We start from the raw sequence: 23,553 nt of genomic DNA on the forward strand, positions 1-23,553 counted from the left end.
GTTTAATGTCTCAACTAAAATATTATGCAAAATATGATTCATGTATGTGCATTTTGGGGGAGATGCAGTTCACAGTTTTTATCAGATTCTCATAGTTTTATATGTCTCACCACTCACCCTTCACCCAGAAGATTAAGAACTTAGTTTTAGAAATATTTTTGCATAATGTAATGAACTAGTGCTTCATGCAATCCTGTCCTGAGTACTTATCTTTAACAAAGGTATTGGTATTCATTAAAAATAATTTTTTGAGGTAAGGTTACTTTTTTGTCTACTTAAACCCATAGTATTTCCTAAACTAAAACACCTCTTAGTTATTTGGCACTTAAAAACAAGTCCACTAAGTAGAACGAGTAACAGTTTGACTGCCTAATGGTAAATTAAAGAATGCTCACTTTTAAAATATGATTCAAATAACCTTCACTAATATTTATTTCCCACTTTGCATCTTCCTGTAGGAAAAGAATATTTGAGGATCATTCATAAGGAAAGAAAAGGAAGCAATGACATAATGCCTAGAGTTGGAGCCAGTTAAACTGGGTTTGTACTTCCTTTTTTCATAATGTAACACATTATTCTAGTCTTGAATTCTGTTTTATCAATTTCTTGCCTTATTCCAGCATCAAATCTTAAAATTTTGAGCCTTACCTTACTATGGAAGAGACAAAGATGAATAAGACATGCCCTTTTCAAAGTATTTGCAATGTCTATGTGAATAGGAAAGACAGAATGATAAAAAGATAATAGTCTCATTTTCAGATAAGAAACTTTGAGAAGTTTGGTAAATTGCTCAAGGTCAAATCTCTTAGATAGGCTAGTATTCAAACTCAGATTTGTTGACTCACTCCAAACCTCATTTGCCTTCTATTAGGTCACAATGCTTCTCATTTTATTTAGGTTTAGTTGTTGTACAACTGCTGATAACTGAATCTGAGGACGAGGACCTCATAAATATAATTTCAGGAATCTTTCTGGGGAAGTAAAAGGAGAGCCCCACATTGGGTATAGAGATTACTTAAAAAAAAAGCTTGAAAAAAATAAAGATGAGGGGACTGAGGCTCAGAGAGATAAATAAATTGCCCACAATCACATAGCTAGTAAGTAACAAAATCAGAATTAAAACCTTTAATAAGGAAAGGTTAGGTAGAGTTTATATCATTCCCACTGACTTAAATATCACACAAATAGCTGGACAGTTTGATTTGATCCCCTTTTGCTGTTAAGTATCATTTGTAAACATTTTTAATTGGACTGTTAGCAGTTAAGTCATTTTCACCAAAATAATATTTACATCTTTTTATTTTATTATTGTTATTGTTTTATTTATTTTACTATTTTTAAAATTTACATCTTTTAGTGAGCTTTTCATTTTGTAACCAGTTTGAAAAGGTAGTTGTTTAAGCTGTGGTGAAGAGGGATTTTTAAGCTCACAGAATAGTGAGGAGCACCACATACCAGAAGGTATTATGCAGCAGAGTCAGGTGTCAGTCCGGCCTGCCCCAACTTTCCTACTGACTTCTCCGGTCTTCAGGTCTCTTAGCCTGCCTTTGGACTCCTTTTGTGAGATGAGAAGGTTGAGTTGATTGTTCCCTACGTCTCTTACAGCTATAAAGTTACCATCTCAGTAAGAAGAGTTTTATGTACTTCAGATGTAATATCAAAGAATTTTTAGAGATGGAAGGAAAGTCTTTAGAGATCAGCTAATGGAATCCTCCCATATGACAGATGAAGAAACAGAGACCCTCACCTTTGTGTGACACTTTAAACATTCAGAGCTCTTTCACATACATTAACCTCGTATGAGCCTCACCAGGGTCTTGTGGATTAAATATTATCATTGTTATTATAGAAATGAATTTGTCCAAGGTCTCATAGTTGGGCCTAAAGTTTAACAGGTTTGCTTGCTTTAGTGGGATTAATTATATCCTGTGATGAAGTCCTGTTGTATGAGAAAGTGAGAATTCAGTGATCTGTGAAGCAAGTCCAAGCAGGAAAAGCAGACATTTCCCAGTATGAAAGTGGAATGACCTCAGCAGTATAAACAGCAGAAACAAAGAGGGATGGAGGTGGCAAAAACCGAGGTCTATGAGCTGATTTAAACTTTGTTTCCATTTATTCCTGGATTAGGAGTAAGCATAACTGACTTTTAGTATTCTTGTGTTTATCAGTACTATAGTATTTGAGTTGCTTTATCCTTAACAAAATAATTCAAATAGAAACCATACATTGTAATAAAAAAAAAATTGTAGGTGAGCTAAGGGAACTTAAAACAGTTCTTTTGAAAGGGGATCCTGAAAAAAACAAATGAATAAGTAAGTGTGGGAAGCTAAGGTTCACACACAATTATTTAATTATTTCATTGCATTTAGTGATATGAGGGTTTTTTTTTCCTCCTGTTTCTGCTCTGTAGTATGGAGGTATCCCTTAGAAATGTTACCTGTTTTATGCGAGTGACCTGGCTGTGCTGAACAACAAATTGCTTTACTTTGGTTCCTTCCTTCTTTCCTTTCATTTATTTATTTTTAAGTTTTTATTTAAATTTCAGTTAATTAACACACAGTGTAATATTAGTTTCAGGTATACAATATAGTGATATAACACTTGCATACAACACCCAGTGCTCATCGTAACAAGTGCCCTCCTTAATCCCCATTCCATATTTAACCGCCCGCACCATCCACCTCTTCTCTGGTAACCATCAGTTTGTTCTCTATAATTAAGAGTCTGTTTCTTGGTTTGCCTCTCTTTCTTTTTTTTTTTTTTTCCCCTTTGCTCATTTGTTTTGTTTTTTTAAATTCCACATATGAAAGAAATCATACGGTATTTGTTTTTTTCTGACTTATTTCACTCAGCATAATACTTGTCTGTCTCCATCCATGTTGTTGCAAATGGCAAGATTTCGTTCTTTTTTATGACTGAGTAATATTCCCTTGGATATATATACCACATTTTATTTATCCATTCATCAGTCAATGGACGCTTGGGCTGTTTTCATAATTTGGCTTTTGCAGATAATGCTGCTTAGGTCTATGAGCTGATTGTGAGATGAGAAGGTTGAGTTGATTGTTCCCTAGTCTCTTACAGCTATAAAGTTACTGTAACTTTCTGTAACAATCTATATTTTTTTAATTGGAAAGAAAATTGTCTTAAAACTTGTATATGGATGTTAGTAGTTTTTCTTTTATAGTTTTGGTCTCTAAATTGTCCTTCCTTTAAAAGGAGCTGATTTTTTTTGATTGCATGGTATGATGGTGCTTTCACTATGGATATTACAATTTCATCATTAACAAAATTTCTATTTTTCATTCTGTACTCAAATTTTTTTTTAACTTTTTTTTTTTTTTAAGATTTTATTCATTTATTTGACAGAGAGAGACACAGCGAGACAGCGAGAGCAGGAACACAAGCAGGGGGAACAGGGGAAGGAGAAGCAGGCTTCCCGCTGATCAGGGAGCCCAATGTGGGGCTCAATCCCAGGACCCTGGGATCATGACCTGAGCTGAAGGCAGATGCTTAACAACTGAGCCACCCAGGCACCCCATGTACTCAAGTTTTTAAAAATTATAAACTATATTCTATAGAATTAATGGAGCAGGATCTCTCATACGGTTCTAATCAAAAAGGAAAACAATAAAAGATGGAGTAAATGTAGAAAAATATTAGAAAGCAACATTATAAGATTTGACTTAAATTAGAGAGGAAGAATGTTCTTGAAATCTTTTTTCCTTGAGAGTCATTTTAAAGATTCTCTTGCCCAGCTGCTGATGGTCTTTCCACATGCCCTATCCTACCAAGCTCTGCCTCATAGCCCACTACCATTCTCACTCCATCGAAGACACATGGAATTCAGAGAAATGGCATTTGAAGATGATTTGAATAGACTGGTCTTTAATTCTCAGTTTTGTGTCTGATTTCAAAACTTGTGCAAGGGTTTTTTCCAACTGCTGCTTTAAGGTTCTTTATTTTTTTAAAAAACGATTTTATTTATTTGAGAGAAGAGAGAGCGCATGAGCTGGGGAGTAGGGGAGAGGGGTAGAAGGAGAGGGACAAGCAGATTCCCTCCTGAGGAGGGAGTCCAATGTGGGGCTTGGTTCCAGGACCCCAAGATCTTGACCTGAGCTGAAGGCAGATGCTTAACTGACTGAGCCACCCAGGCGTCCCACTTGTGCTCTCTATCTCTCTGTCAAATGAATTAAAAAAAAAAAAATCTTAAAACAAAACAAAACAAAAAACCCAAAAGGCCACTTCACAGTAATTGATACTTAATTTTTGTTTTGCTATGACTCAGGACCTAGTCTCCTAGAAACTTCCAACACCTGACATAAACACTTTCATTAAATTGTGCCTATTATAATATGACTGTGTCCTGCTTGCCCAGACAACAGTGAGTTTTAAGGATTACAATTAGCTTCTCATTGGCCAGCTGTGATTCAGTGGTCATAGTAAAGTTATGATATTTAGCTGAGGGCTTAGAATTTTTAAAGGTGACTGGGCTTTTTCCTGTGATTTGTGCTTCCCTCGTTTGGCGTTACTGCTAAAGAGCCAGGCTTCCAGACTGGTTGTCTCATTCATATTAAAACATTCTCTCTGTACGTATATGGTCCATGTGATTCAAAAGGAATGGTTTTAATAGATTAAGCTATTTGATTTTTAAGCTAATTATTTCTATAAAGAAATAGTTGAAACACTTTTTTTTCCTGTCTTGTTGACAAATCTAGTAGCACTAAATAAAGTGTTTTGCCAGATTTATTCAATATTAATATAGATTTGCTTTTTTCTATGGAATTTAGTTTCTGTGCCAGGGTACTTTCTAATTTGAGATCAGTTCTTAATAGACATATGGAAATAAGAGGAACTGTCAGATACTTTTTGATGTCATGTTCAGTAAATTTCAGGGTGACAGTGAGGGAAATACAAAGATGTTGGTTTGTGTGTGTATGTATGTGAGTGTGTGATCTAAACACCAAGGAAATGCAAGAAGTTTATTTGATTGGCCGCTTTCTTCTTAAAGCTTAACATGGCAGTGAAGTTATAAGAAAATGTTGATTAGTTTTCGTTTTTCTAAATGTATTGCTATTTAACAATTAAATATAACTCAGGACTTCATTTTATATCTTGGTGTGTATTTTAAAGAATTAAATGAGTTGATTCATATTTTTAAAAACCAGAAATACAGGTGATAAAGGGGAGTTACCGAATCTGTTGGCCTGCATTTGTAAGATCAGTCCATTTGTCATTGCCTGGGTATTTGAATTTACCCAGAGAAAAACAGTATAACACAAGTATAATTAATTATTTGTTGGCATATATATGTACCACCTTCATTTTTTTTTTATTTCTCAAAGTGAGAAGATTGAATGTTTTTTATAAGTATTCAAAAATTATTCTGCTGGATGAAATTGAGAGTATTGCTAATGATGTACTATATGTTGGCTAATTGAACATAATAAAAAAAAATAACCTTTTGCTCTCTGGTCTTTTTTTAGGAGAACCTATCTGCAAGGAAAACTTAAACCAAAGACCATTAATTGCAATCAGATTTGCTATGAACACTGATTTTGAAATTAAAATTGTATAAGCTTCCTTGCTGACTTTGTTCATCCTTATATATAAACATTTCAGTAAAAGATATCATAGTCTGAAATGTTACTCATCTGCAGGTCTTCTGCAGGAGATATGAAAGATTGTAAAAGATTTGGGGAACTCTAGATTTTCCATACAGGGTTTAAAAAAAAGTACTTTATTATATTATGTGAAACCATTAAAAATGGCTTACTTTCTATTCTCCAGTAATGCCAATACCACATGTCTTATAAAATTAAAGATAACAAGCATCATTTTGGTAGCATGAATGCTGGTTCACAGACTTTTTAATAGCAAAATACAGAGAATGTCTGATGTGATAAAGGAAATAGAAATCTTATGTAGTCCTTATAGTCTGAGGCTTGGTTATTTCAAATAGGGGAGAGTGCTATTATCTAAAGATCATCTGCTCAAAGCTCGTAAGTAAGGTCAAATGGTCAGAGCCCTATAAAATGATCATATAAAACCAATAGCAGAGAATATTGAAAGCCAGGCCACACTGTCTGAAGCAAGAATTTAGAATCCACTTGAGTGCATAGAAATATTTTGTGTTCCTTGTTAATTTGGGGCAGTAGAAATGTAATAGAAGCATGGAATAGGAATAGGTTTTAGAATAGGGAGAGGCTTTGGAGATCATTTAATGATTTCCTTTCATTTTATAATGAGAAACCAAAAGTGGGACGTTAAGTTACTCAGCATCAACTAAGTAGTAGTGGTGGGGCGCCTGGGTGGCTCAGTTGGTTAAGCGACTGTCTTCGACTCAGGTCATGATGCTGGAGTCCCGGGATCGAGTCCTGCATTGGGCTCCCTGCTCGGTGGGGAGTCTGCTTCTCCCTCTGACCCTCCCCCCTCTCATGTGCTCTCTCTCTCTCATTCTCTCTCTCAAATAAATAAATAAATAAAATCTTTAAAAAAACCCGTCAGTAGTGGCAGTAGTAGAACTAGAATATTCTTTGTCTACTCAAATCATTGACAATGGAACTTCAAAAATTGTAATGGGAAATGATGGTTGTTATTATTGCTGTTAGTTTAAAAACTTTTACATACAGTAAAATTGACTTTTTTATTTGTTCTGTGAGCTTTAACACATGTACAGATTTGTGTAGCTCTCACTACAAATAAGGTACAGTAAGTCCTATAACCCCAGAGGACTCTTTCAAGTTGCTTCCTTTTGTTCAAAACCTCTCCCTACATTCAGTTCCTGGCAACTGTTGATCTGTACTACATCACTTTGGTTTTGCCTATTGAAGAATGTCATATAAATGGAACCTAACCACTATGAACTGTTGTGTGTGGCTTCTTTCAGTTTAATATTTTTGAGATTCATCCATGTTGTGTAGATGAGTGCTTCATTCTTTTTTTATTGTTGACAAGTATTCTATTGTAAGACTACATTACCATCTGTTTAGTCATTCACCCGTTAATGAACATTGAATTGTTTGCAGTTTTTAGCTATTATAAATAAAGCTGCTGTGATCATTTTTTGTTTTTATTTTTTTAGAGAAAAGAGAGAAAAATTTACTTGTATATATCATAGAAATGCTAATAGTGAATTCTTAAAATATTCACAAAGTTAATTCACTTTTGACTTTGAAATGATTGTAGATGTCATAGGAAGTTGCAAAGAGAGTACAGAGAGGTTCTGTATACCAGCTCCTACTAGGCTTCTAATGAAACCAGTCCTGCTGGGTCAGTACCTAGGAGTTGAATTGTTGGGTTATATGGTGAGATTTGTTTGACTTTGAAAAAGGCTGCTAAACTTGCTGGCAAAATTTTATATTCCTACTAGTAACGTGTGAGCATTTCATATGTTCTGCATTAATTCATCCTGTAGACGTTTATGCAGTAATGAAATGTTCTGTATCTACATTGTCCAGTACCTTAGTCACTAGCTACATGTGGCTGTTGAGCACGTGAAATATGGCTAGTACAACTGAGAAACTGAATTTTTTATTCAATTTATCAAGTTAGATTTTAAATGGCTGTATGTGCCTAGTAGCTGCTATGGTGGTTGGTGCATCAGTGTAGTTCTACATCCTTGCCAATATTTAGAATTATCAGTCTTTCAAATTTTAGCTCTTTAATGAGTGTTAGGTAAGTGGTATCTTACTGTGGTTTTAATTGTTTTATGTTATGGTATAATTGTTTATACTGACCACTTAATTTTTATAATGATGCTTTTAAAACAGTGGAAGTTTTTAATTTTATAAAGTATATAAATTTATCAGCTGGCTCAGGTCTATAAACTGTTCTCCTGTTTTCTTTTTGAAGTTTTATACTTTTATATTTTCTCTTAGGTTTATGGTATATTTTGAGTTAGTTTTTGCATGAATACAAAATGTGCAAGGTAATGACGCCTGGGTGGCTCAGTTGTTAAGTGTCTGCCTTCAGCTCAGGTCATGGCCCAGGGTCCTGGGATCGAGCCCCGTATCGGGCTCCCTGCTCGGCGAGAAGCCTGCTTCTCCCTCTCCCACTCCCCCTGCTTGTGTTTCTGCTTTCACTATCTCTCTCTGTCAAATAAATAAATAAAATCTTAAAAAAAACCAAAACAACAAAATGTGCAAGGTAAAGACAAAATTCATTTTCATTACATGTGAGTATCCAATTGTTTTAGCAACATTTATTGAAAATATTTTCTTATACATTGAATTACCTTGGCACCTTTGAAAGTCAGTTGATTTATTTATAGGTCTATTTTTGGATTTTCTATTTTCTTTTTAAATTTTTTTTATTCATCGTTGAGAGCTTGAACTAAATGATCCTGAGATCGAGACCTAAGCTGAGATCAAGACTCAGACGCTTAACCAACTGAGCCACCCAGGTGCCTCAGGATTTTCTGTTCTATTGCATTTTTCTATAGGTTTATCCTTAGGCTATTTCCAAACTGTATTGATTGCTTTGGCTTAATTATAACTCTAGAAGGTATTATAAGTATTCCTACTTTGTTGTTAATTTTCAAAATTATTTTGATTATCCTGTTCATTTGGATTTTCATATACATTTTATAATCAGCTTATATATTTCTACAAAAGACCCCTAGGATTTTTATTTGTTTCTTTTTAAAAAATTCTTTTATTGTTATGTTAATCACCATACATTACATCATTAGTTTTTGAGGTAGTATTCCACGATTCATTGTTTGTGCATAACACCCAGTGCTCCATGCAGAACGTGCCCTCTTTAATACCCATCACCAGCCTAACCCATCCTCCCACCCCCGTCCCCTCTAGAACCCTCAATTTGTTTTTCAGAGTCCATCATCTCTCATGGTTTGTCTCCCCCTCCCATTTCCCGCCCTTCATTCTTCCCCTCCTGCTATCTTCTTCTTTTTTTTTTCTTTACATATATTGCATTATTTGTTTCAGAGGTACAGATCTGTGATTCAACAGCCTTGCACAATTCACAGCACTCACCATAGCACATACCCTCCCCAGTGTCTATCACCCAGCCACCCCATCCCTCCCACCCCACCCCCCACTCCAGCAACCCTCAGTTTGTTTCCTGAGATTAAGAATTCCTCATATCAGTGAGGTCATATGATACATGTCTTTCTCTGACTGACTTATTTCGCTCAGCATAACACCCTCCAGTTCCATCCACATCATTGCAAGTGGCAAGATCTCATTCCTTTTGAGGGCTGCATAATATTCCATTGTATATATATACCACATCTTCTTTATCCATTCATCTGTTCGATGGACATCTTGGCTCTTTCCACAGTTTGGCTATTGTGGACATTGCTGCTATAAACATTGGGGTGTACGTACCCCTTCGGATCACTACATTTGTATCTTTGGGGTAAATACCCAGTAGTGCAATTGCTGGATCGTATTGGAGCTCTATTTTCAACTTTTTGAGGAACCTCCATACTGTTTTCCAGAGTGGTTGCACCAGCTTGCATTCCCACCAACAGTGTAGGAGGGTTCCCCTTTCTCCGCATCCCTGCCAACATCTGTTGTTTCCTGACGTGTTAATTTTACCATTCTGACTGGTGTGAGGTGGTATCTCATTGAGGATTTGATTTGGATTTCCCTGATGCCGAGCGATGTTGAGCACTTTTTCATGTGTCTGTTGGCCATTTGGATGTCTTCTTTAGAAAAATATCTGTTCATGTCTACTGCTCATTTCTTGATTGGATTGTTTGTTCTTTGGCTGTTGAGTTTGATAAGTTCTTTATAGATTTTGGATACTAGCCCTTTATCTGATATGTCATTTGCAAATATCTTCTCCCATTCTGTCAATTGTCTTTTGCTTTTGTTGACTGTTTCTTTTGCTGTACAAAAGCCTTTTATCTTGATGAAATCCCAATAGTTCATTTTTGTCCTTGCTTCCTTGCCTTTGGCAATGTTTCTAGGAAGAAGTTGCTGCAGCTGAGGTCGAAGAGGTTGCTGCCTGTGTTCTCCTTTAGGATGTTGATGGACTCCTGTCTCCCATTTAGGTCTTTCAACCATTTGGAGTCTATTTTTGTGTGTGGTGTAAGGAAATGGTCCAGTTTCATTCTTCTGCATGTGGCTGTCCAATTTTCCCAACACCATTTGTTGAAGAGACTGTCTTTTTTCCATTGGACATTCTTTCCTGCTTTGTTGAAGATTAGTTGACCGTAGAGTTGAGGGTCCATTTCTGGGCTCTCTATTCTGTTCCATTGATCTATGTGTCTGTTTTTGTGCCAGTACCATACTGTCTTGATGATGACAGCTTTGTAATAGAGCTGGAAGTCCGGAATTGTGATGCCGCCAGGTTTGCTTTTCTTTTTCAACATTCCTCTGGCTATGCGGGGTCTTTTCTGGTTCCATACAAATTTTAGGATTATTTGTTCCATTTCTTTGAAAAAAGTGGATGGAATTTTGATGGGGATTGCGTTGAATGTGTAGATTGCTCTAGGTAGCATTGACATCTTCACAATATTTGTTCTTCCAATCCATGAGCATGGAACGTTTTTCCATTTCTTTGTGTCTTCCTCAATTTGTTTCATGAGTTTTTTTATAGTTTTCTGAGTACAGATCCTTTGCCTCTTTGGTTAGATTTATTCCTAGGTATCTTATGGTTTTGGGTGCAATTGTAAATGGGATCGACTCCTTAATTTCTCTTTCTTCTGTCTTGTTGGTGTATAGGAATGCCACTGATTTCTGTGCATTGATTTTATATCCTGCCACTTGACTGAATTCCTGTTTGAGTTCTAGCAGTTTTGGGGTGGAGTCTTTTGGGTTTTCCACATGAAGTATCATATCATTTGCAAACAGTGAGAGTTTGACTTCTTCTTTGCTGATTTGGATGCCTTTTATTTCTTTTTGTTGTCTGATTGCTGTGGCTAGGACTTCCAATACTATGTTGAATAGCAGTGGTGATAGTGGACATCCCTGCCACATTCCTCACCTTAGGTGGAAAGCTCCCAGTTTTTCCCCATTGAGAATGATATTCGCTGTAGGTTTTTCATAGATGGCTTTTATAATATTGAGGTATGTACTCTCTATCCCTATACTCTGAAGAGTTTTGATCAAGAAAGGATGCTGTACTTTGTCAAATGCTTTTTCTGCATCTATTGAGAGGATCATATGATTCTTGTTCTTTCTTTTGTTAATGTATTGTATCACGTTGATTGATTTGCGGATGTTGAACCAACCTTGCAGCCCAGGGATAAATCCCACTTGGTCGTGGTGAATAATCCTTTTAATGTACTGTTGAATCCTGTTGGCTAGTATTTTGGTGAGAATTTTTGCACCCATGTTCATCAAGGATATTGGTCTGTAATTCTCCTTTTTGATGGTGTCTTTGGTTTTGGGATCAAGGTAATGGTGGCCTCATAAAACGAGTTTGGAAGTTTTCCTTCCATTTCTATTTTTTGGAACAGTTTCAGGAGAATAGGTCTTAATTCTTCTTTAAATGTTTGGTAGAATTCCCCTGGGAAGCCATCTGGCCCTGGGCTTTTGTTTGTTGGGAGATTTTTGATGACTGCTTCAATTTCCTTAGTGGTTATAGGTCTCTTCAGGTTTTCTATTTCTTCCTGGTTCAGTTTTGGTAGTTGATACATCTCTAGGAATGCCTCCATTTCTTCCAGGTTATCTAATTTGCTGGCATAGAGTTGCTCATAATATGTTCTTATAATTGTTTGTATTTCTTTGGTGTTGGTTGTGATCTCTCCTCTTTCATTCAAGATTTTGTTGATTTGGGTCATTTCTCTTTTCTTTTTGATAAGTCTGGCCAGGGGTTTATCAATCTTGTTAATTCAGCTCCTAGTTTCATTGATCTGTTCTACTGTTCTTTTGGTTTCTCTTTCATTGATTTCTGCTCTGGTCTTTATTATTTCTCTTCTCCTGCTGGGTTTAGGCTTTATTTGCTGTTCTTTCTCCAGCTCCTTTAGGTGTAGGGTTAGGTTGTGTACTTGAGACCTTTCTTGTTTCTTGAGAAAGGCTTGTACTGCTCTATACTTTCCTCTTAGGACTGCTTTTGCTGCATCCCAAAGATTTTGAACAGTTGTGTTTTCAGTTTCATTGGTTTCCATGAATTTTTTTAATTCTTCTTTAATTTCCTGGTTGACCCATTCATTCTTTAGTCGGATGCTCTTTAGCCTCCATGTATTTGAGTTCTTTCTGACTTTCCTCTTGTGATTGAGTTCTACTTTCAAAGCACTGTGGTCTGAAAATAGGGAATGATCCCAATCTTTTGTTACCGGTTGAGACCTGATTTGTGACCTAGGATGTGATCTATTCTGGAGAATGTTCCATGGGCGCTAGAGAAGAATGTGTATTCCGTTGCTTTGGGATGGAATGTTCTGAATATGTCTGTGAAGTCCATTTGGTCCAGTGTGTCACTTAAACTCTTTATTTCCTTGTTGATCTTTTGCTTATTTGGTCCATCCATTTCAGTGAGGGGGGTGTTAAAGTCCCCCACTATTATTGTATTGTTATCAATGTGTTTCTTTGCTTTTGTTATTAATTGGCTTATATAATTGACTGCTCCCATGTTAGGGGCATAGATATTTACAATTGTTAGATCTTCTTGTTGGATAGACCCTTTAAGTAGGATATAGTGTCCTTCCTCATCTCTTATTACAGTCTTTGGTTTAAATCTAATTTGTTGGATATAAGGATTGCCACCCCAGCTTTCTTTTGGTGTCCAGTAGCATGGTAAATGGTTTTCCACCCCCTCACTTTCAATCTGGGGGTGTCTTTGGGTCTAAACTGAGTCTGTTGCTGACAGCATACCAATGGGTCTTGTTTTTTAATCCAATCTGATAGCCTGTGTCTTTTGATTGAGGCATTTAGCCCATTTACATTCAGGGTAACTATTGAAAGATAGGAATTTAGTGCCATTGTATTGCCTGTAAGGTGACTATTACTGTATATTGTCTGTGTTCCTTTCTGGTCTATGTTGCTTTCAGGCTCTCTCTTTGCTTAGAGGACCCCTTTCAATATTTCTTGTAGGGCTGGTTTCGTGTTTGCAAATTCCTTTAGTTTTTGCTTGTCCTGGAAGCTTTTTATCTCTCCTATTTTCAGTGAGAGCCTAGCTGGATATAGTATTCTTGGTTGCATATTTTTCTCATTTAGTGCTCTGAATATATCCTGCCAGTCCTTTCTGGTCCTGCCAGTCCTTTCTGGCCTGCCAGGTCTCTGTGTTGCCAGTCTAATGTTTCTACCATTGTAGGTTACATATCTCTTCTCCCAAGCTGCTTTCAGGATTTTCTCTTTGTCTCTGAGACTCTTTAAGTTTTACTGTTAGATGTCGGGGTGTTGACCTATTTTTATTGTGTTTGACGGGGTTCTCTGTGCCTCCTGGATTTTGATGCCTGTTTCCTTCCCCAAATTAGGGAAGTTCTCTGCTATAATTTGCTCCAATATACCTTCTGCCCCTCTCTCTCTTTCTTCTTCTTCTGGGATCCCAATTATTCTAATGCTGTTTTGTCTTATGGTATCGCTTATCTCTCGAATTCTGCCCTCGTGATCCAGTAGTTGTTTATCTCTCTTTTTCTCAGCTTATTTTCCATCATTTGGTCTTCTATATCACTGATTCTCTCTTCTGCCTCATTTATCCTCGCAGTTAGCGCCCCCATTTTTGATTGCACCTCATTAATAGCCTTTTTGATTTTGACTTGGTTAGATTTTAGTTCTTTTATTTCTCCAGAAAGGGTTTCTCTAATAACTTCCATGCTTTTTTCAAGCCCAGCTAGTATCTTTAAAGTGATGATTCTTTAAAGTGATGAACTCTAGATCTGACAGTGTACTAATGTCCGTATTGAGTAGGTCCCTGGCAGTCGGTACTACCTCTTGTTCTTTTTGTTGAGGTGATTTTTTCCATCTTGTCATTTTGTCCAGAGGAGAATAGATTAATGAGAGAACAAAATGCTAACAGGGTAACAACGTCCCCAGAAAATGTATTCTAAAGAAATCAGAAAAGACCTAAGCCAGGGGGAAAGAAAGAAAAAAGATAAAGGGGAAAAAAAAAAAAGAAAAAGATAAAGATAAAAACAAACAAAAACAGAACAAAACAAGAAAAACCAGAATATGATCAAATATGATCAGGCTGGTGCATAGATCAGTGCCACACACTAGATTTTGGGTGTATTTTGGTCTGTTAGAAGAAAGTGCCTCCCAAAATTTTAAAGAAAGAAAAACTTATATATGTACAAGAATAAGGGTTGATATGATGAAGGGATGGAATATGACAGTAAAGATGAAAATTATAAAGAATTTTATAAAAGGAATTGATAAGATAAGCTGTTTGAAAAAAGAAAGAAGAGGATTTAAAAAAAAGGGGGGGGGAGAATGTGATCAGGCAGGAGAGTAGAACAAAACCATACACTAGAGATTTAGGGTATATTTTGATCTCTTAGAAGAAACTATCTCAAAATTTTAAAGAGAGAACAACTTATATATATATGCCAAAAATAAGGGTAACTACTATGAAGGGGTAGAATATGACTCTAAAAATGAAAAATAAAAATGTTTTTTAAAAAAGGGATTGATAAGATGTTGGTTAAAAAAGGGAAAAAGATAAATTAAAAAAAAATTTTTTTCTAAAAATTAACTTTGAAAGACTAAAGAATCATGGTAATAAAGCCATGGATTCTCTGTGCATTACTCCCCTAGTGCTGGAGTTCTGCTGTTCTCACTGATCGGTAAACTTGGTCTTGGCTCGCTGTTCTTGCTGATCTTCTGGGGGTTTGGCCTGTTGCCGTGGTTCCCAATGGTCTTTGCCGGAGGCGGAATTGCCCCGCCCTTGCCAGTCTGTTCTAAGTAATCTGCTTGGGTTTGCTCTCGGGAGCTTTTGTTCCCTGCAAGCTTTCCATACCGCTTTGGAGGCTGAGAGTGAAAATGGCGGCCTCCCAATCCCCGCCCCAGAGGAGCCAAGAACTCAGGGCCCCGCTCCTCAGTTTGCCCCCCTGAGAAAAGCAGTCAATCACTCCCGTCTCCCCGGTCTCCGGCCACCCTCCGTGCTCATCTGGCCTGTGACCACGCATTTCTATCTCTGGCACCCGACTTGTGTGGAGTCTCCAAACCCAGCAGATCCCTGCGGTGCGCTCCCATGCCGCTCCTCCCGGGGGAGGAAGGGGAGTCTCCCCGGATCTGCTGCTTGTTGGGGTCCCTGCTGGAGGAGCAGGGGCCCGACTGTGCCGCGGATCATGGTTCATGACAACCCCGAGCTGAGAGCCCGCTCCTTGGCTCCGTCTCTGCAGCCGTCTCCCCTGCTCCGATACCTGGGAGCTCTGCCACAGTCAGGCACGCCTGGTCTTTCTGTGACCCCGAGGGTCCTGAGACCACACTGTCCCAGGAGGGTTCCACCCCCAGCTTAGCCACTGGAGCAACGTCCCTCAGCGGAGCCGACTTCTAAAAGTTCCGATTTTGTGCTCTGCGGCTCTATCATTTGCCAGAAGCGGCTGTCGGAGGCCCCCTCCCCCACCATCTATCCTCCCGAATATCGCCTTGGAGTCATTTCTCCGCACGTCTTACCTTCCAGAAAGTGGTCACTTTTCTGTTCAGAGAGTTATTGCTATTCTTTTCTTCGATCTCCTGTTGAGTTTGTAGGTGTTCAGAATGGTTTGATCCCTATCCAGCTGAATTCCTGAGACCAGACGAAATCCAGGTCTCCTACTCCTCCACCATCTTGCTCTGCCTAGGATTTTTATTTGAAATGAATTGAATGTATAGATGAATTTGGGGAGAATTGCTATGTTAATAATACTGAATCTTCCAATCCATAAATATCGCATATCTCTTCATTTATTTCAGTTTTCTTTCATTTGTCTTGGCAGTGCTTTGTACTTTTTATTTTATAGGTCTTGCACATATTTTGTAAGGGGTAACTGAAGTATTTCATGTTTTTAATTGCTGTTATAAATGGCATTTAAAAGTTTTAAAATTTCTAGCTGTTTGTTGATAGATACAGAAATATAATGGATATATATATATTGACCTTGTATTCTACAGTTTTGCTAAAATCACTTAGCAGTTTTTGTATTTGTTTTGTAAATTCCTTAGGATTTTCTACATAGACAATGATGTCTCTTATAAAGACATCTTAACTTCTTCCTTTCCCATTTTTATGCTTTTCTTTTCCTGCCTTATTACATTTGCTGTGAACTCCAGTGTAATGTTGAATAGAATGTTTATTATTTATTATTATGTCAGCATTTAACAGATCCATTTTATCAAATTAAGGTAGTTCTTTTTGTATTCTGAATTGTCTGAAGTTTTGTTATGAATGAGTGTGGAAATTTGTTAAGTTCTTTTTTGTGTTTGAAATGATCATATTGTTTTTCTCCTTTATTCTGTTAATATGATTAATAACATTGATTTTTAAAAAATGTAAAATCAACCTTGCATTCTTTCTAATATATTGCTGAATTTTACTTGCTATTTTGTTATAGATTTTTGCATCTATATTTGTGAGAGATATGGATGTGTACTGTTCTTAAAATGCCTTTTTCTGGTTTGGGAATCAATCTGATGCTGGCCATATAAAATCAGTTGGGAAATGTTCCCTCTTCTACTTTGTAGAAGAATTTATGTAGGATTGATATTACTTCTGTCTTTATGTGTTTGGTGGACTTCACCAGTGAACCATTTTAAAATTTGGAGGTTTCTTTGTGCTGGACATTTTAAAATTACAAATTTAATTTCTTTGGGGTGCCTGGGTAGCTCAGTCCATTAGGCAACTGTCTTCGGCTCAGGTCATGATTTCAAGGTCCTGGGATTGAGCCCCACATTGGGCTCCCTGCGCAGCCAGGAGTCTGCTTATCCCTCTCCCTCTGCCCCTCCCTGCACTCGTGCACGCTCACTCTCTCAAATAAATAAATAAAATCTTAAAAAAAAAACAAATTTAATTTCTTTAACAGATATAAGGCTATTCAGGTTATCTGTTACTTCCAGAGTCAGTATTGGTAATCTGTGTCTTTTAAGGAATTTGTCTATTTCATCTTAGTTGTCAAATTTATTGTCATAAAATCATTCATCATAGTCTCTTGTTCTGTTAATATCTGTAGACTCTCAAGTAATGTTTCCCCTTTCATGCCTGATATTGATGATTTCTGTCTTCTCTCATTCAGTATAGCTAAAGGTCTATCAATTTCATTGATTTTTTTTTTCTTTTCACAGAACCTGTTTTTGGTTTCATCTTTCCTATTTTTCAGTTGAATGTTTTATTGATTCCTGTTCTTGGTTATTTTGTTAGTGTCTATTTACTTTGATTTAATTTGTTCCCTTTTCTTCTAGCTTTTTATGGTGGAAGCTTAAGTAATTGGTTTTAGATGTTCCCCCCCCCAATATAAGCATAGAAAACTATAAATTTCCTCAAAGCACTTTTTTATCTGCATCTCAGAATTTTGCAAAGTTGCGTTTTCGTGTTCATTCACTTCAAAATATTTTCTGATTTCCTTTGTGAGTTTTTATTTGGCCCTTGAGTTATTTTAGACGTATGTATTTAATTTTTAAATGTTTGGGAATTTTCCAGATATCTTTCTGTTACTGATTTCTAATTTAGTTCCATTGTGATAAGAGAACATACTGTGTATAGTTTCAGTTCTTATAATTGTTAAGACTTATTCCTGGCTCAGCAGATGGTCTGTCTTGGTAAATGTTTCATAGGCAGTATAAAAATTTATATTTTGCTGTTGCTGGTGTGCATGTTCTATAAATATCGATTCAGTTGAGAGTACTATTCACATCTTTATCTTTGCTGAATTTTCACTGTACCTGCTCTTCCAGTTACTGAGAGAAATATTGATGTCTCCAACTGTATTTGTAGTTTGTTTTACTCCCCTCAGTTCTGTCAGTTTTTACTTCATGTGTTTTGTACTTCTGGTATTCTATACATACACATTTAGAATTATTCTGTCTTCTAAATGAATTGACCCTTGATCATTGTGAAATGTTCCTCATTATCTTTGGTAATATTTGTTTTTTCTTCTGTATTGTCTGGTACAAATATGGCTTTAAGCTTTTTTAAGATTTTGGTTTATTTGGTGAATCTTCCATCCTTTTACCTTTAACCTATTTCCTTATTTTAGTGTAGGATTCTGATAGCTAGCATATATTGGTCTTGCTTTTTTATTGGTTTTTTAATTGGACTATTTAGATAATTAACATTTAACATATTTATTAATGTGCTTGGGTTTAAATCTACCATCTTGCTGTTTGTTTTCTAGCTTCTTTTGAATTAATTATACTTTTCCATTTAATGTTCCCTGTTGGCTTATTCTCCTATTGGCTTATTCTTTGTTCTACCTCTTTTTTTTTTTTTTAAGTGGTTGCTCTAGAATTTATACCATTCCTCTTTAGCTTACTACCTTCTATTATCAAATAATATTCTATCACTTCTCATATAATGTAAGACCTTTATAACAGTATTTTTCCATTGCCTACGGTCATTTTTCCTTTCTGCATTTTCCCTTTATTATTATTATTATTTTTTTTTTAAGTAATCTCTCCATCCAACGTGGAGCTCAAACTCATGACCTTGAGATCAAGAGTCACATGCTGTACTGACTGAGCCATCCAGGTACCCCAAAGTGTCTTGAAGGTCACTGATCTCTTTTTCTGCAGTGCATAAACCACTGTTTGTCTCATCCAGTGAAATTTTCATTTTGAATGTTATATATATGTATATATATATATTTTTTTAGTTGTTAGAAGTTCTATTTGGCTCTTTTAGAAAACCCCCCATTTCTCTCTTCACTATATTCCTGTTTTCATTTACATTCTTGAATATGCAGCATACTTGTAATAGCCCTTTCAATGCCTTTACCCCATTAATTCCATCATGCCTGTTATTTCCAGGTCTGTTTCTCTCTCTATTGACTGGTATTTTTCTGGTTATGTGTCAGGTTTTCCTGTTTCTTTGTCCAGTAATTTTTAATTTAATGTCACATATTTGTGAATTTTATTTGTTGAATCCTTGATTTTGTGGCATTCCTTTAAAGAATATTGGACTTTTTCCTGACAGGCATTATAAATCGCATATTAGTTTGATTTGTTTCTAGGCTTTCAAGGTCCTTTCAGGTGGGTCTATAGTAGCTTTTATTCTAGGGCTACTTTCCCCTTGCTGCTGTGGTGTGGAGCTTCTGGGGTCACTACTGCCTTGTATATTCAACAAGGTTTTCCCCTTCTTGCTTGAAGGAACTTTGTTGAAATCTTGGCCCCGTGTCAGTTCTGAGAAGCCTTTGTCATACAACTCCCTGGTAACTTTCTTTCTTTAGAAATTATTGTTAGCTGGTCTAAAGAAATTTTACCCTTCTCATGTACAGGTTTTTATTTAGCTAAAAACTCTAGGGAACCCTCATTGGAATTACTGGAACTCTTTCTCTCCTCTTTGGAACTCTGCCCCATAAATTCTAGCCACCTTGGCCTCCTTGCACTTTTTTCTGTCTCCTCAAGTCAACAAGATTGCCAGGTTCTGTCTGGGTTCCTCCTCCTTGCTCGGAAGTGGTTAATTGCTTCCTAGCTGAGAGGCTTGAGTGATGGTAGGCCTTGCCTTGTTTGTTTCCTTTTTTTCAGGGATCACAGTCCTGCACTGCCCATGTCTGAAAATAGTCCTTTCCTATATTTTATCCTGTGTTCTAGTTATTTGCAGTGGGAGGATTATTCTAGACCTGGTGAGTCCCTCATGGTCAGAAATGGAAGTTGAATCATTCCAGAATGAATTTTTAAGACTTAACACCTCTACAAAGTTCTGAAGCTCTCAAGCAGATTTTTTACCTAACATTTAACCACTGATTCACTTTTCCTCTGTATTGTTATAAATGATGATGTATCATCTGTAGGAATGTTTATTTATTTTTCAATTCAGAGTCCATTACAAACTTTAAATCAGAAACTGATCCAAAGAAAATGATTTATCATACCTCATAAATCTCACAAATCAGGAAAATGAATTTTTGAATATGCAAAAATTCAGTATTATGGGATGGTCATTTTAAATATAAAATTATTATTTAGCACTTCATTAGAAACATGAAAGACTGAATATACCAGTGGGTAAGTACTTAAATGAACTGTTTGATGTAATGTTTTAAAATATTGATCCTGTCATTGTAGAGTATAAACATGTTCAGTATACTTTAGACCAGGAACCGGCAAACATTATCTATAAAGGGCCAAATAGTGTATATTTTAGACTTTGTGGGCCATATGGTCCCTGTCACAACAACTCTGCCTTTGTAGTACAATAGCAGCTATAAACAAGATATTAAAAAATGAGCTGGCTGTGTTCTGATAAAACTTTATCTCTAGACAACAAAATTTGAGTATCATATAATTTTTATGTCTCAAAATACTCTTCTTTGGCCTTTTTTCCCAACTGTTTAAAAATGCAAAAGTTATTCTTACCTTGTGGGCCATACATAAACAAACGGCTGATCAGATTTGGCCCCTGGGTCATAGTGTGACAGTCCCTTCTCTAAATTACTAAAAAGCTCCCAGGTAAGCTGTAGGATCTTAGCTGATTATTGTGTTTTAATTCCAAGTGATATTTTTATTTGAACTATTGTCTACTATTAAATTAGATAGCAAAGTAAACAAGATCACACAATATGGAGCCAATACAGCTTTGACAGATTTTGATTGATTGCTTGGTTGATTGACTTTAGAGATGGGGATGGTGTGAGGGAGAGGGAGAGAGAAAATCTCCAGCAGACTCCCCCCTCCGCCTCAGTCCCATGACCCTGCGATCATGACCTGAGCTAAAATCAAGAGTCGAACGCCTAACCCACTGAGCCAACCAGGTGCCCTGCTTTAACAGATTTTTAATGTCAAAGGTTATATCAGGGGTTCCTCAGGCAATTCGCATAGTTAGTAAAAAAAAGTTAAGAATTTAAAATTATTATTTTGTTGTTGTCATTAAATAGGAATTAACAAATAGGTTTAAAATCAGAACACTTTCCACATTTTTAAAAAATTGAAGTTTAATTGGCATACAACTTTATATTAGGTGAAACTATATTAGTTTCAGGTATACAACATGGTGATTCAATATTTGTATATATTGCAAAATGATCATCACAATAAATCTAGTTAACGTCCATCACCATACATAGTTATAGAATTTTTTTTCTTAATGATGGGAACTTTTAAGATTTATTCTGTTAACTTTCAGATATGCAATACAGTATTATTAACTATGGTCACCATGCTGTACATTACATCCCTATGACTTATTTATTTTATAACTGAAAGTTTGTACTTTCTGATCATGTTTTTTGACGGGTGTGGTATTTCTCACAAATTCTTGTTTGTTTGGATAATTTAGAAACTTTTTTCCATGAACATTATAAGCTCATTCCTATCTCATGACATATATGTTCTAAGTCTGGAACATTCTTCTAAATTATTGCATGTCTGGCTCATTTCATTCAGTTTTATCTTGAACATCATCCCCTCAGAGGCCTTCCTATCTAAAAGTATCTAGACACATAATAGTTACACTTCTAAAAATCAAAGATCGAGAGAAAAATCTTGAAAACAGCCAGAAAACAAAAGAAACATTATACGCAGGGTAACCAGGGTAACAATAATATTAATAACTACCGACTTATTGGAATAATGGAAGCCAAAAAACTATAAAATAATACCTTCAAAGAACTATGAGGGAAAAAAAAGACCTTTTAACTCAGAATTTTATATTGAATATAAATGTCATTCAAAATGAAGGTAAGGTAAAATACAGATGATTTCAGGTAAAAAATTAGATAATTCATTGTCAGCAGACCTGCAATGTAAGAAATAATAGAAGAAAGTTTTTAGCTGAAGGGCAGTGATAACAAATGGAAACTTTTCTACAGGAGAAATGAAAACCACCGAGAATGATAATTATAAAAGGTTTATCTTTTTTTTCTTCTGTTACTTTCTTTAGAAGAAAGCTGACTTTTTTTTTTCTCTTTGAAAGCTGACTTCTTAAAGCAAAAGTTAAAACCTTTTTACTATGGGTTTTATAATAGAAGTAGAGGTATGATATATGATAACATTAACGAAAAGGGTTTGTAGTAAATGGAATGATATCATTGCAAAGTTCATATGCTTTGCATGATGTTCAATATTAACTTTAAGTAAACCGTGGTTATTTGAGGATGCATATTATAATTCTTAGATGTCACCCCCCAATACAAAGATATATTCAGCAATTAAAGTAAAACATTAAAAATATTTGATTAACTGAAATTAAGGCAGGAAAATGTAGAATAGGAACAAAACAAAACAAAAAGCAGAAAACAATAGAAATAGAAAACGAACAGCAAAATGGTAGTTTTGAACCCAGTCATTTCGGCAGTCATATTACATATTGATGAACTAAACCCTCCAATTAAGAGTCAGAGATTTTGGACTGGATAAAAATACAAGACTCAATCAACTCTATCCTGTCTACAGAGTGCACATATAAAGTGTTAAGATTTAATTAAACACTGTTTATGTCTCTTTAACTCTTACATTGTTGGGTAAGCTTTCAATGGCTATATTATGATGGAATACCTACAAGTCTAAGAATAAACTATCCAGAAAAATAATTTGGGGGGCTGTGAATACAGGAATGTAGGATGGATTATAGGAAGATAATAGAACCCTACATTGGGAAGAGAGTAAGGAGATCTAGGTTCTCATTTTAGTTTTGCCTCTGGCCAAACACCTACCCTTGGGAAAACACTTTTCTATTACTATGTACTTTGCTAGGTTACCAATATTTGTATACCCATGTGCTCATTTTTTTTTCATATTCAGATTTCAAAGTAAAATTGGCATAAATTGCATTTTTCTTCTCAAAAGACTCCTCTAATAATGGAAAGAAGACTGAGTAATTTTGCCACTGTATATGTTATCCTGGGCATCATTGTTCCATCTATCTATCATCTATCTATCTGTCTATCTGTCTGCCTATCTATCTATCTATCTATCTATCTATCTATCTATCTATCCATCCTTGATAATATTCCTCCTACATACCACTTAATGTTATTATGTGCCACATGAAGTAGAGGTGTAAGCACTGTAAAAGCATTGGGTGTTGTTTTCATCATGGATAACCCAACCATGTTGGAGTTAGATATTGTTTGATGGTACACAAACAAAAACTTCTGTTTTAAAATGCCTTTCTGGTGTCTTAATATTTATTTATTGAAAGGTTCAATTCTGTAATAAGCACAATCAGGAATCAAAATAATTACATTTATCTTTCTCTTTCTCCCTAACTCTTATAGTTATTTCCTTATATCTGGTGTTACATAGAAAACAAATTAGGGATTGTGCCAGTTTGAACATACATATAATTGGTGCCCCAGAGTCCAAAATAGATAGGAATTTGGTCATTTAATTTTAGGTGATATCTTGTATACCAAATTATAAATACATTTCATACTTGAGCCTAATGTAAAACTGTGAAGTAGCTGGAGAAACTTTTGCATTTGGAGATACCTACTTTCATATTTTACCAAGGGTGTATCAGAATTGGACATTGTACTTATTTAGAATTGGATTTTTATAAAGATGAAGTAAG

General features: G+C 35.8%; 1 protein-coding gene across 5 annotated transcripts in view; it reads left to right on the plus strand.

The window, feature by feature from the left end:
* PEAK1 (pseudopodium enriched atypical kinase 1) overlaps nucleotides 1–23,553 on the plus strand; it is a 321,626-nt gene that overhangs the window by 127,804 nt on the left and 170,269 nt on the right. For 4 of the 5 annotated variants that reach the window (XM_034993978.1, XM_034993980.1, XM_034993979.1 and 1 more), the window contains one exon: nucleotides 459–540. The exons of the other annotated variant lie outside the window; for it this stretch is intronic. The gene's annotated coding sequence lies outside the window, so the exon portion shown is untranslated. The remainder of the gene's footprint in view (nucleotides 1–458; nucleotides 541–23,553) is intronic. 5 annotated transcript variants of the gene reach the window in all.

Source organism: Mirounga leonina, unplaced genomic scaffold (genome assembly GCF_011800145.1).
Source record: "Mirounga leonina isolate KUSES-001 unplaced genomic scaffold, KU_Mleo_1.0 Mir_91, whole genome shotgun sequence".
NCBI lineage: Eukaryota > Metazoa > Chordata > Mammalia > Carnivora > Phocidae > Mirounga > Mirounga leonina.